The sequence below is a fragment of the Vidua macroura genome, chromosome 16 (genome assembly GCF_024509145.1).
Source record: "Vidua macroura isolate BioBank_ID:100142 chromosome 16, ASM2450914v1, whole genome shotgun sequence".
NCBI classification, from domain to species: Eukaryota; Metazoa; Chordata; class Aves; order Passeriformes; family Viduidae; genus Vidua; species Vidua macroura.
In genome coordinates, this window is record NC_071586.1 from 11776949 (window position 1) to 11791422 (window position 14474).

At 49.0% G+C, this 14474-nt stretch overlaps 1 protein-coding gene across 2 annotated transcripts in view; it reads left to right on the top strand.

The window, feature by feature from the left end:
* The window catches only part of ELFN1 (extracellular leucine rich repeat and fibronectin type III domain containing 1), a 103374-nt gene that overhangs the window by 13133 nt on the left and 75767 nt on the right, over positions 1-14474 (top strand). For both annotated transcript variants that reach the window (XM_053992439.1, XM_053992440.1), the window contains exon 2: positions 9060-9172. The gene's annotated coding sequence lies outside the window, so the exon portion shown is untranslated. The remainder of the gene's footprint in view (positions 1-9059; positions 9173-14474) is intronic.

The following is a 14474-nucleotide window of genomic DNA, read 5'->3' on the forward strand; positions in this document are numbered from 1 at the left end:
GATAGCAAAGTATAAACCATTTAAATATTTCATCTGCAGAAGAGCTCTGAATGAGTTTGTACTACGTGTGCATGTGTGATGAATGACTGGGGGTGGCAGCAGGAGCAGCAGCAAGCACCAGCCCTGCTCAGGCCCATGTGCATGTGGGGGAAGTGGTTGTGTTGGTTAAAGTGCTTTACTTAGAAAAGGAATTCATATTTTATTCTTTTGTTGGTGAAAGTTATCACTGTCTTAACAGGTTGGGTCTGACTATCTGAAGACAAGGGCCTTATCCTGCTCCTCGGTGCTTTTTGCCTGTGGGGTGCCTGGTGACTCTGGAGGATGCTCAAAATAGCCCCAAATCAGAGCTGTGCCTGCCCAACCTTGTGGAGAGTCACGAGGTCACTGGTGTAACTGGGAGGAGAATTTGTCCTTCTAGCTTTAAAAATAGCTGTGTTTTCTTTAATGGCGCTTTCCTTGGGGCAGCCAGGAGCTTGCAGGAGTGCACAGCCCAGTTGAGGTGCTGCTGAGCAGGAAGGAGTGCCTGGACACCCCAGTTAATCCCATTTCTAAACCACATTTGTCTCTAAAAATGAACCAAACCAAGCTGGATTTCTTCTTCCTTCCAAAATTTTTTATTTGACTGGATTCCTAGAGCCAGATTGATGATATTTCCTTTGTGGAAAATGCTCTCTGGTATAACTAAATAGGATTCTGTAATCTCCAGCAGGTGAAGTGTTTAGTTAGGGTCCAAGGGTGGTGTTTTTTCATCCCAACTCTGTCTGCCCTTACCAAAGTGCGGGGTTTTCTAGCGATGAGTGATTTGGGGCTTATCTCTGGGAAGTGCCGTGAATGCCAGACCTGTGCTTACACAAGGAGAGAAATGCATGAATTTTTCCACATCAGTAGGAGCTGGAGATTTTGCTAAAGGTGTCTCCAGCTGCAAGGAGCGAGATACGGCTCTGCTGGAGAGCTCCGAAAGGCAGAACTGAGTAGAAAATTTAAATGTGGATTTAATGCCTCAGAAAGCCATCTGTAAGGGAAGGTGCAGGTGCTGGCTGGCTCTTGGCCATGCAACAGGTCACTTGGGCTGGCTGGTTGTGAGGCTGCTGAAGCACAGGCGTGGTGTTTAATCTGACTTGGGAGATGTTCATTAGGGAGCCCTGGGCTGTGGCACAGCCCAAGGCTGGTGATGTCTCTGTGAGTGCCCTCCATGCACTGCTTGCACAGGGTCCGGCTGGATCAGCTGCTTGTGCCCCCATTTTTAAATGGAAAAGCTGCATTGAAGGTTGTCAGGACCTGGGATGCAGATGGACAGACTGACCACAGCCAGGACAGGGTGACTGGGATGCAGTTGTCTTCCAAATTCCAGCCTCTTGCTGAAGGAAAAGGAGAAGCAATACGTACAATCTGTTTGCTGCCCTGTTAGATGGTGAGGCAATGGCTGGACCTCTTAGCTGATACTACACAGCACTTTTGTGGAGTTACAGGGTGCCTTGGTTAAACCCCAGCTCTGTATGGACACGGGGCTGAGAGCTGCACCTCCTCCTGCTGCTCATTCCATTTTGGCAGGGAGGCTGTGCTGGGCATTCTGGTGTCCAGGGCAGGTCTGTGCAGAGCAAACCCACGCTGGGAGGGAGCATCACCTCTGCCCTGCTCAGCTTCTCAGGCCTGAGAACCATCTGTGCTCACCCCACCAGAGCAGTGGTCGTGGTCAAGGTGCAGCAGTGCCCTGTTTGGGGGTCCCTGCAGCCTCCTGTGCCCCAGCCTTGCTGCTGCTGGGTGCTGCCCTGAGCATCACATCAGCCTTGCCCCTGGCTGTGCCCCCTCCTCACACCCCACCGCGGGGTTTTGTTGCCCAGCACGTAGCTGATGTCAGTTTGTAAAACAATACTTCAGCATTACCCAGAGAAAACACAGACAGCATTGTACAGCTGGGAGCAACATTGATTGAAGTGATATTTAATCCAAGGAAAATACATGATACATAGTCTAGGATTCCTCGCTTATCCATCGCATAATGCAGTTCATGGGGATTAAATATCCCTCCTGTAAAGTTGGTTGAGATCAGTGTTGTTATTTGTTTTGCAAATGATCCTGACAGTGATGCTGAGAGCTATTGATTACCAATGATTCTTTAAAAATTACTATTATACTGCAAATTACAAACCTTGGGGGTATCCAGTTATATGATAATGGAAAGGCATTGGTGTGTAATGACACATGCATCATAACAAATTTGCTCTGGCTATATAATGGAGATTGAAAGGGACATGATTTATAACCAAGAGAATTAGCTGCTTGCCATGATACATCTGAGGTAACATGACAACTGTCTAGTTGTTCATTGTGGCAAGAAGTTCTGATGATTAGAACAATTTAAAAATAAATGAAGGGAAAAAACAAAAGCAAAATCTCCTCTACTTTTTCATTTAAAATATGTAAACCACTCTTCTAATGAATAAATAGCAAAAAATCCCTCCATCACTCTCCCAGGAGCATCCACAAAGCACTGCACAAGTGCAAACCAAGGCTGCCAGTCCTGGTGGAACTCCTGGGTTTGCCTGGAAAGCCTGCAGAGCTTCTGGCCGTGGCTGTGATGGAAGTGCAAACAAGATCCCTGAATCTGCTGGGAATTTCAATGCATCTGTGCCCTTGAAGGCAGTGGAGGACACTCGTGTTGAGTTGTGTGCTCTCACTCCTGATGATGAATGCCTGATAACACAACTGCTTGTCTTCCAGGCTCTCCTGGTGTTCCCCAGCTCCCTAGCTGAGGACTGAATACTTGATGTGTTTGAGTGGAGCCTGAGGGCTGCTTCAGCCTACGGGGGCTTTAGCAGAGTCACAGGAGCCTTGGCTACTCTGGGGGCAGAGCTGGCTGCTGTGACCTTGCCCTGCCATCCTGGGATGGCACAGAGGGCTGGTAGGAGGATTTTGCATTCAGGAAGGTGTGTGGTGTGAAGGTTAACTCCTGTGGCATCCTGTGCTCTGGGTGTGCTGCAAATAGCAAATGCCAGCAATGCAAACAAACCATTTCCTCATCACCCAGCTGATCCATAGTGGAGCCCACAGACAGCAGTGCCTGGGTCTGTGCTTCTGTGTTAACATGCTCAGCTGGGCATGGTGAAATGCATGTCCAGGAGCCAGTGCCAGCAGAAGCACTTGTCAAACAAAAGGGAGGGAAAAACAGTTTCCCTTCTTCACCAGCACTTTCTCAGCATCTTTTGTCATGAAGGTGTGTATTGCACTGAGAGTCACCAGGCTGCCAGTGTGGAGAAACACCCATGGACAGGAGTCCTCCTCCACAGACACTGATTTACTTTTGCCCTGTGCTCTTTTATTCTTTGGTGCTGCAATGGTAGGGACACTTGCCCAGTAATTTCTTGAAAGAATTTTAGCACTTGATAACATGGCTCTTCAGGTGGGAAAAGAAAGAGGTGCATACTTGTTTAGGTATTATTCTGTACAAGAGCTGAAGATCCAGCTCCAGCCTCCCATGAATCCCACTGGCTCACTTGGGAGTGGGATGGAGGAAGTCTGAAATAAGAAAAGGTAACTTGGAGCCCACATGCCCGAGTGGTTGGTGGGAGGTGAGTGCATCCCTGAGCACAAGCAGCACTGTGCTGTTACCCACCTTATCCAGAGGAATTACTCCCTCTGCCTGAAGTGTAAGCAGTGTCCTGGGATGAGGCTGCCAGGCTTCCTCCCAGAGTGAGGAGAAGCAAGGGCTCTTTGAGACCACACCATAGAAGCAGTTTGTGAGATAAAAATCAGTGCAGAGTAAAATTCTCCTCCCTGTGGAAGTACTGGCCCTTGACTTGCAATAAAGCACTTGTGCTTTTTACTCTGCAGGTCACTGTGTGCTGTACCCTGTCTTGTGGCCTGTTCCTGTGTGTGCTGTGTTTCAGGGGTAATCAACAGCTGCAGAGATGCTGTTTGTTTTTCCAATAAAAATGAAATCCCAGTGTTTTGTCAGTACATCATATATGAGAGTTTCTGCTTGTGGAGACAGAGAGCTTTCCAGAGGAGCTGCAGTTTCAAGATTGTGGAGGAGGGTGAACCAGAGGGGAAGACTCTGGGACTCTGCAGCTCAGTTTCTTTTTTGAAGCAGGACTTTTGCCAGTGGTGACTCAGGTTGGTGTTGACTTTGTCTGGACAGGTCTTAGAACTCCTCCCAGGGTGGATATATGTGGTGGGCTGACTGCTCAGATTCCTGCATTCTGTGGGGAGAAGAGGTATTTGGGGGAACAGGTCATGGGCTTCATCCTGTGACTGCAGACCCAGTGTGAGATCCTTTGGCACTTCAGAAAGAAGGAGGGGCGAGGCCCTGAGCTGAGAAGTTGTAGGGCGTGGGGGAAAGGGCTGGTTTTGGCTGTTTGTTCATCTTCTTTATCACTCCCACCTGAAGCTGGGTCAGGGTACAGAACTGGACAGGAGATGCCCTTACCCAGAGCGTGCCTGACCTCTGCACAGATGTGCACAGACATGAATGTGCTCAGGAATGATGTTTTTCCCACCGTTACCTTTGTAGATGACCTGACCTGATGTCTCTGATCCAGGCCCTCCCAGATGAGAGGGCTCTCTTGCAGGAACTCTTTGACTAGCAAACACTTCACAGTGGCTCAGGGGAGGCTGGAGTGGGAGGAAGAGAGCCCTTGTTCCTCTCAGCTGCTCTGGGTTGGGTGGACCTAAAAGTAGCAGGTATGAATGCAACTGTCATTACCTTAATGCTTTGTATCACAGCTGGAGTGGGACACTGTCACATGTATGGATTCTGGGAGGTCTTTTGATCCAGCATTGTGTCACCTTTTATGACAAAAATCAGTGTAAAATGGTCATGGTTGAGCTTTGTCCTTCAGCCCAGTAACTGGCTGCACAAGTCACTGAGTCAGTGTGCACAGCAGCAAAGCATTATTTTATATTACTGGGTAATGCATAATTCAGGAGGGACCTCTGAGTGACACAGGGACAGAGGGGCCACGCAGCTGTCACTGCACTGTGTGAGTCAAATTGGCTGGGTGAAGGTGGGGAGTCCCCCTTGTCCCCAAAACACTCTGGGCAGAACCTGCTGTCCTTAGACCAGCATCACCGGGGTTGTGTTGTGTGAGACACACATTGGGGCAGGATTTGCTTCTCCTTGGAAGAGTTTATCTGGAAAATGTGGGTGTACAAGCATTTCTGGGTGGAGTACCCCACCCTGGACCATTGCTTGTCCTTAGGTGTGTGTCAAGCAGCCCCTTCCAGCTCTGATAGCATCTCCCTTGCTGGGACAGAGAGGGACAAAGGGAGCCTCAGGATGATGTGGTCATTGTTTAGAGAAGTTTGTACGGGATTTGATGACAGCTTAGGAAAACTTCCTCCCTCTCCTGTGTGCTAGTGATAACTTTCCATTTATTTCTCTGCCATTGTAATGAAAGTCCAAGTGCTACACAACTGCAGAGCTCCTGACATTGGAGCAGCCAGCATGCACCATTTCTCTGGAAAAAAGGATCCATCCAAATGGTTCCTTTATGTCATGCTCTAATTTTGCTGCTGTTGGTTTATTTTTGTTTTTGGCTTCTTTTATTCACGGTATTCTTAAAACTTCCCTTTCAGGGCTTAACAGCTTAACCATTTCAAAATCATGCCAAGCGGAAATGTAGCATATGATTTTCTCACTAAACATTGTGCTGATCGCTCAAATGTATTCTGGATTTGTGGAAAAGCTGCAAAAAACTGGGATGAAAGAGAGTGAGAATTAGCACTCAAATGAAGAGCCAGGTCTTTGCATGATTGGGAAAGGTCTGTGGAAGCAAACAGAGTGCTCCTGGTTACCTTCTTGCTCTGCAACATGCCACACTGGCATGGCTCACAGCAGGATTGGTGGGCAGGCAGGTGGTGAAGCACAGGTCTTTAAACATGGGTCTTAGTCCTGGTTCTTGGTCCTTGATACCTGAATTATGCCCCAGGCTCTGCTACCAGATTCCTCTCTGGGCTTCAGCAGCTCCTTCAGTCTCTTGGGCCTCCCTCTCTTCTTCACAGGAAAGGGATTATAGTGCCAAAAATAGCCTATTTTCCTAGGTGGGCCTCTTTGTGACTCTCTTCTGTGAAATACGTCTTTCTCCCTGTTCCTCCGAGTGAAATACAAAGGGGATGTGATTCACCACCAGTGCTGATGTGCCAAGGCAGCAGGAAAGCTGCTGGTGTGCAAAGGATGCTTTGCACCTGCACATGTGCCCTTCTGACACACAGATCCCCTGCCTGGGCTGGTGGCTTCCTGCTCTGCTTGTCCTACTGAGTAGCTGGAGGATTCAGGGCAGAAATGGCCCTGCTCCTGGTGCTGATGGAGCACCTCTGATGGGAGCAAATGCCGCATTTGGGAGGCAGAGTGGATGTTATGTGATCATATGGACAGTCCTGTCCTGTAAGAACTGATTTGGGATGGGTCTGTTGTGACTTTTGTTTGGCTCTTGCTCCTGCAAGGAGCTGCATTTTCCCAAGGAGGAGGAGGGCAAGGGACACATTTGGAAATGCAGACTCTCTCTTGGAACTAAATTATCACCATCTAATGACTGCTGTGACTGCTGCTGAGCAAACCTGGGCTCCTGGGATGATCACAGGGGTGCAGACTGGCACAGAAGAAGTCAGATCAGTGTTGCAGAGCTGGGAGGCTTGTTTTAGTCCTGACTTTCAAAGACAAGGATAAGAGAGTTATTTTTTTGCCATTTCTGGCTTTTTACAGTTGCTTACATTAGAAGATCTTTAAGGGTTCCCACTACTTGCAGAAAATGCCTGTGGGACCTTGAGCTGAGGAGCTGGGCTGCAGACCACAGCTTACAGATGCTCTGAGCTGGAATTTGCTCTTTCGTTACAGCTCTCAGGCTTGTGAGGTGAAGTGAGGGACAGATGATGAATATTAGTAGCTTTAAAATGAATATTGCTCTTTAGAACATTTAATCTTTCATTAACAGTGAATATAATACACGCTGGGGTGCGTGCAGACCAAGAAACACTCAGGTTCCTGCAGTGCTACAGCTTGGGCAGCTGTGAGTTCTGTGAGCAAGGGATTTTCCAAATCAGCAGAGGATGTGAAGAAGGGCTCAGTTTGATTTCCAGAAGTCTCATCTGTGTAAATCCTGGACAGGGGACAGGCAAGACCCTGTGCCCTGCCAGAGCCGTGTGTCTTTGAAGCTTCCACATCCCTGCTTGCACCACAGACCAAGAGCTGAATGTGGGCCCTGATTTATTTAAAATATTCCTGGGAGAAGGGGGGCACGTGATGGTCTGGACTACAAGCAGAGGTGAAGAACATGGCCTAGGCACAAACCACAGTGAGGGTGCAGATTGTGGACATGAAGTGAGAATGCTGAGTGAGTGGCCACTGTTTGAAAAACCTCGGGATGCAGGAGAAGGGAGTAGAGGGATTCCTCAATTTGTCTCCTTGCCTCTCCCAAGTAAAGCCTTTCTAGCTGATGTGGTTGGCTTGTGCAGAGCATCTTGGCTTGGTGCTTCAGTGGATGGTCTCCAGTTGGGGTAACAGCTCAGAGCTGGTGGGGGGGAAGCATTAGGGAGCCCAGGGGGCAAAATGTCTTGCCATGATCTTCAAAGAACAGGAAGGAAGAGCATTTTTTCTGTTCTTGTTCATATTACAGGAAATTTCCCCACTCTCTTTTCAGTTAATAACCACTGGGGCAAGAGGCTTTCCTAGCTCGTAGGGGAGCAGATCTGAATAAACCAGTAACAGTCATGTTGTTGAAGAGTGGTTCCTCTTGAGTTGTTTTTCCACTGTTTGGATAAATAAGACAATAAGAAGAGCTGCTGAGATAGTTGGCAGAGAAATGGATCCCCCAGGAGATTGGGACAATGTTGTTTATTCGTGGGAGCTGCCTGTGCATGAGGGGTCAGTCCTGCAGTTCTGTAGAGAGAAGGGAAACAAACATTCTCTGTTCTAGCACTGGATTCATTGCAAGGAGGTATGCCAGGGATCATTAGTGCCACAGCCACCATGATCTTTTGCTCAGATTAGTTTTCTCTTTTTAAGGCAAAAAAAAAAAAAAAAGAATAATGGCAGGTTCCCGTTAGATCAGATACAGACAAAGTAATAGCAGTATCACAGAGATTGAGGTCTGCAAGATTAAAATGTGAAAGGGAGGAGAAATGATAGCTTTGGCCCTGCTTGCTGTTACAGCAGCCATGTGAATAAATGACTCTATGCAGATAAGCAGGGCAAAAATAAAAGGGATGCTTAGGACAAGACGGCAAAAAAAAAAAAGGGAACTAATCAGCGGATTCAACCACTGTAATAATGCAGTAAACATGGAAAATTACATTATATTAGCTCCTCTGCTTCCCCTTGTAGACACTAGCCACAAAGTCATCGATAGGTGATTCCCTGTGAAGGTGCAGTGCTGCAGAATCCAGAGCTCCCTGCTCCTGGGGGAAGGCGTGAGTGATGCTAAAGGGGAAAGTTGACTTTTGAACTGCCTGAGGAAGAAGTGGCTCAAGTGGAGATGCAGAAAAGCTCATAGCTCACCGAGTTAAAAATCTGCTCCCAGGAAAAGGATGGCCGGTGTGTTTGTCCTCAGTGCCCAGGCAGCTGTAGGGTTTGTGCTGAGCTCCAGCTTAATTGCAGTCCTGGGATGTTCCCCTGATGCGGGAGAAATTGGTCTGCTGCAGATTTTTTATTTATATATATATATATATATTTCTTTTTAAACTAGTGAACTGATTTCCATTTTGTTCAATTTCTCACAAAGAATGACAAGTAGCCACTGCAGCTTTTCCCTGCGTTCAAGCAAAACCAGCATGTAACATTATTTGCAAATTAGCTTCATCCCTCTGGCTCCCAGTTAAAGCAGGAACTGCTTGGTCCAGAGTTGCTCCCAAAATATCCATTTAAACCATGTAATGATTCTGACTCTCTCATGCATAGTAGATGAAAGACGATCCGCGATTTATTTTTGAAGCTTTGAACCCCAAACATGGTCAATCATAGAAAAAAAGATTAAAAAAGGAGGAAGTCATGATAATGCAAAGCTGGGAGAAAAGCAGCCCTACGCTTCACAGTAAAATCCGTTTTCTTTGCACTTTTTTATTAACAGCTTCAACTATGATCAGTGCATAAATCTACCTGCAACACAGGATGTTGGAAAATTACCGAGAGACAGCAACGTCCTCCCTGCTGCTTGTTGAGAAAAGAAGGATGCACCTTCAGGTATGGGCTGGAAAATTGTTTCATCCTCTGTTCCCTATTTGTGTTTCACTAAGCTTGCTCGTTGCATTGATTAGAGGGGGGAAATAAGGTGTTTGCAAAAGGGAAACTTCAGAAGGGATTCTCTAAACTTGTCTCAAGCCACAGATAAGTGTCTGCCTGCACCCCAGCAGTGCAAGGCTCTTCAGGCTCTAGTGGGGGTTAGTGGTGGCATTTTATCCTGCATTTGCTGTTGTTCTTTCCCTGCCCCCGTGGAGGCTTTTGATCCTCCTTCTTAGTGAGAACCAGATCAGCTCCACTCTGGGTGCTCCGGCAGCATTGGGAAGCAGAGCACGGGCCCTGCCATTCCTGGTTCAGGGAGAATCAGCTCCCCTCTGGGTTCTCCTGCAGCGTTGGGAAGCTGAGCACATGCCCTGCCATTCCCCGCTCCCGGATCACGTCAAACCGCGCATACGAAATCGCCGCTTCCCCGGCCCTTCGCAGGGATCGCATGGAGGGCTGAGCAGGATGAAGCTGCGTTGGCTGCTGCTGCTGAGCAGCCTTTTTAGAGCAGGAGCAGAGCTAAGCACTCCTCCTGGGTTTTCTTAATCCAGCCTCAATCCATGCACTTCAAACAGGAGCCTTGTTTTAGGGCTGTGCTGAGCACTCTAGTCTCCCAGAAAGCTGTTCTTGTGCCTGGATGGGCAAGCCAGAAGCCAAAAAGCTGGTTTTACTCTCTTTTGAAGAAGATGGGAATTGCTCCCCTTGAGTAGGGGAGTATGGAGGGGAGTTGTGGTTCCCAGGACAAGAAAAGGGAGGGTTGGTGACTTTCTGAATGTGGATTTTTCTGACAGTTGTCTGATGCTTTGGGCTCGACACGGACAAGCCACTGTCCCTGAAATCCAGCATAGCAACTGGATTATAGCTGTCACATCCATCTCCCTAGGGAGAAAAAAGGGGTTTTCTCCCTAGGGAGGAAAACTGAGGCCAATTTAAAACATGCCAGCCTTCTCCAGCATGCTTCCCTAAATGTATGTTTTGTAGCAAACAAGGACCTAAGGGCTACTTAAATCTTGGCAACTGGTCAGCACTGTGGTGTTGCAGGTTGGGGTTTCTCATTTATCTAGGTGGTTGCTTGCTTGTTTTGCCACCTGTGCAAGTGGTTTGAGGAAAGAGTGGGAATTATCTCATCTGTCATCTCAATGTTTATAGATGCCTGTCAACTGGGAGTTGTTTCTGGTAAAGCTCTTGCTCTTCATCGTGTCCATCGCTCCTGTTTGCATTTCCCTTATCGCCACATTTGCTCCCTGCAGTGACCTCTGGGGACTTGAAGTGGACAAATTGCTGTCACTGGGGCTGGTTTTCACCTGGGGCCTCTAGGAAGGTGGCACTACTGTGAGCACTGGGGTCCCCAGCATGTGACATGGGCTCCAGAGGAAGCCTGTGGTGGGACCTGATGTCCTGACATTTCTGTTGGAGTGTATCTGTGCCGGTGGGTTAATGGGGTGGAGCGAGATGTGCTGAGGTCAGAAAGGAGCTGCAGATTTGGGGACTTGCCTAGTCTTTGTTTCACTGATGTGTTTCATGGATGTGCTGGCCAGCACCAAGGCTTCCTCATCTGTGGGAAATACTGGCAGTCTTAGAGAGGCAGCTTAGATTGAGTTGTGTCTGCTGAATGGTGCTGGGTGCTGTCTGGATGTGGATTAGTTAAATAAGTAGTTCTGTATGTGTTTTCCAAAGGTGAGGAGACACAAGAGGGGGCGGGTGAGAGCTGCCCTCATGGTGCAGGATCACCTTTGTGCTGAATTTTCAACAGGATTTCCAGCTTTCTGCCACTTCTGCCTTGGCTGTGGTGCTCCATCAGTACTTTGCACCACACTGATCTCTCCCCAGTTTTTTCTTTAGCCTCTCCCTGCATGACACACGATGCACAAGGGCCTGATGCCATGTGCCAGGAGACACCATGAAGGTGGGGTTTGCTCCCTGCAACCTACTGTTCCCACCCTGCATTTCTTGGGAGAACTCTGGCATCCTGTCAGGCCACGGGGGAGATGTTTTTCACCCCTTCCCACATCCACGCATGCCTTCCTCCCTGCAGGGAAACCCGCCTTGGCACAGGACAAGGTCGGATGATGCTGCACATTCAATATGAGGATGCTCCTCTAAAGCAGGATGAAGGCTGAGAGTAACGCCTTTTAATGTTCCTTCTCATAATTATCCTCTTAATTACTCAATGAAATGCCCAATAAAACAAATCACTATAATTTCTATTTTATTCCCTGCCTTTTGCGGGTTATTTAAGAGCTCAGGATACATTAAGGAGGCGCTTTCTCATGAGGGAATGCTTCCAATAGACGATACTTGCTAAATGGTTTTATGTCCCTGTCCTGTGTGTTTCATCCTCATTTTCCATGCCAGTTTGCTAATTACCAGAGGCACTGGGAAGCACTGCCTCCCTTGCTCCCGATCTCTGCTGTGATGAAGTCACAGCTCTGAGTTTGTGACATCCCCATGGCAACAGCCTGTGATGTCACTAGTGGGGATTACAACTTTGCAAAGCATCCAGGCACAGGCAGCCAGGCTGGAACTCTTGGGCTCTCACATGTCTTTAAATAGCAAGGAACTTAAACGCAGGGAAGTCTTTAAGAAGGCTTTAGATTTCCCTTTTTTTACCCTGAAGGAGGGGAGGCTGTTGACTGCAGGGCTGCCAGCAGCAGTCCTATCCCCTTGTCCTGCAGCAAGCCCAGCTCCCTCATGCAAACTTGGGGTTTGCTTAGGGGGAGCTGAGCCCTGCAGTGACCTTGGTGCAGGATTCCGTGGCCAAGGGCTGATGTGTTGGGCTTCTCCCCAATGTCCCTGGGGACTGCAGGTGTCCCCAGCCCCATGCAACTCCCTCTTGCTCTGTACTTCTTGCTGATAAAGTGAACATAAAGCAAACCTGGGGACCACTGATCCCCACAGCCCCTCTAAACTGCTGGCTCCACTGGTTTTCTTCTGTGCTTTTTGTCGAATACTCCTAGTATTTGCATAATAAAACATTGTTCATGCACAGGCAGTGAGGGAGGAAGATTCATGTGTGTGGCTCTCTAGCAACAGGAAAATCATATAATGACCACACTTTATTTTGCACCTGGGGAGGAAATCCAGCTCCCATGACTGGCACCACAAACTGTGCAGGGTGTTTAAACACTCAGCCCCAAAACTTACACAGGGCAGCCACCTGACTGGTATTTATGTACCTTATTTAAACAGCAGAAGCAAATCAAGCAGATGGAAGAGTCAATCTCTTTATTTTAGCTTTTCTAAGGTAGGAATAAAAATGATATTTCAAAGGCCAACGTGTCTCAGCTGAGCGGTGGTGGGGAAAAGCCGGTGCCGCAGAACATACTGTCCTGTCTCCTGCTTCCTCAGATCATAACTTCTAAGCTGGATTCAATAGAAATAAATGTTCAGTAGTTCCGGTGGTGGCCTTTGGAAATGGAGCTAATGGAACAAGACAAAAAACTAGTTACAACATTTTGACAAGCGCTTAAATGTTTAATGCTATGCACGGCGCAGCCCAACTGTGGGGAGGTGGTGGGTGCACCTGCAGGGAGCTGTGCCCCTCGTTAGCACGACAACGAGTCCTCCCACAGACACAGGAAATTAAGCAAATGCTGTTTGAGCTGTGTGGTAGTAAACAGGCCGAGGGCTGCTGTGGCTTTGGCAGCCTCGCACCGTGCAGCAGGTGAAGGGCTTGGTGGCCTCACGCTGGAGTTCCCCGGAGGGAGAGGAGGGTGGCCAGTTCTTGGAGAAAAGCGGTGGAGGAGAATGCATAACATTACCCTGAGCTGAGACAGGGGAGATGAAGAGGCTGCAGTGATTAAATTGGATCTACTGAAATCCTTCCAAAGCAGGCTTAGGAATTAAGAGCCATCAATGTCACATTGAGGGTCACTCGCTGCAGGACACCTCCGGCCGGTGCCCGGCCTCCCCCCCGTGCCTCTGTTTAGCCCCATCTGAGCCTGAGGAAACTCATCCTTTGTTTCAGGGCCCGGTTGGACATTCCCCTCTGCCACAGAACAGCGAATCTCAGCGAGGAAGGCCTCTAAGAAGCCAGTTTTTCTGGAGAGACTGTGTATGGCCAGATTTGCTTTGAATTCAGGTGTCATCAGGGATTTAATAACGGGGGAAGGCAGTGGGGACAGAAGCCATTGAATGGGCTGGGCTGACGTTGCCTTGGTGCAGAGATCTGCTGGCTGGTCCCCTGACAGCAGCAGTGATGGAGACTAAGCCCAGGAGGTGTCAGCTGGTGTCCCCTGTGTGTCAGGGACAGCGTGGTTTGCTTGCTCAGACGATTCTTACCATGCTTGTGGGACCCGACTGAAGCCACCGTGCTGTGCTGCAGGCTGGTCATGCCTGCCTGGCCCTGGGGCTGGATCCAGCTCACCACAGGCTCACCCAGAGGAGTCCCAGCCCGGAGCAATGCTCCAGCAGCACGGCAGTGCCATGGCAGCCTGCACACACCAGCTGCACCTCCAATGCCACTATGGGAATATTGGTGGGACCAGCCAGAGCCAGGATGGAGCCCACCCATGAAACTGGCAGGCATTCCTTGCCTGGGAGTGAGCTACCAGAGTGGCTCAGATGCTTTGGTCATGCTGACCTGCACTAGACCAGGAGCCCAATTCATCTGCTGCCACTGGTGCCACATTTACACACATCCCCATCAGTTCTGTGAAGCAGGGCCACCTCTCAGCCTCATACAGGCACTGAGCAGAGCCCCAGAGGGACTGTCCTGCTTGACAAACCTCTGTCTGATCTGGGACTCCCATTGAAGGCTTTTTTATGCCCCTCCTCCGCCTTTCTCCTTATTTTCCACAGCTGGAACGACGGGTCACAGCAGGGAGATTTTCACACATCATTAGAGCCAAGTGTCCAATTCCACACAGCCGTCAACCCCAATCAGAGCGATTTAAAAGGCAGCACTTCCTTTAATCATCCGGGGACGCTCAGATCTCTTAGTGTGAACTGAGTGCTCCCATAGGCACGGGAGAAGCCGGGGAAATGATGCTGAGATGAGACTTGTGGTGTTCAAAAGCAGCGACTCCTCACTTGCAGATCAGCCCCAGGGCAGACCTGGAGGGTGAGGTCCTTCCTTCCTGTCTGTCTCTTCTGGTTTTCCTCCATGGATGACTGAGGTGGCCATGGGTCCATGTGTGCATGAGGAGGGCTGCTGTCTGCAGCTGAGACCTGAGCCAGGGGTGATGGATCAGATGAGAGCCTCAGCACCAGCATTTCTGACTCACGAGGTGGAAGCATCCTGCTGTGTGAGGCCCTGAGCACT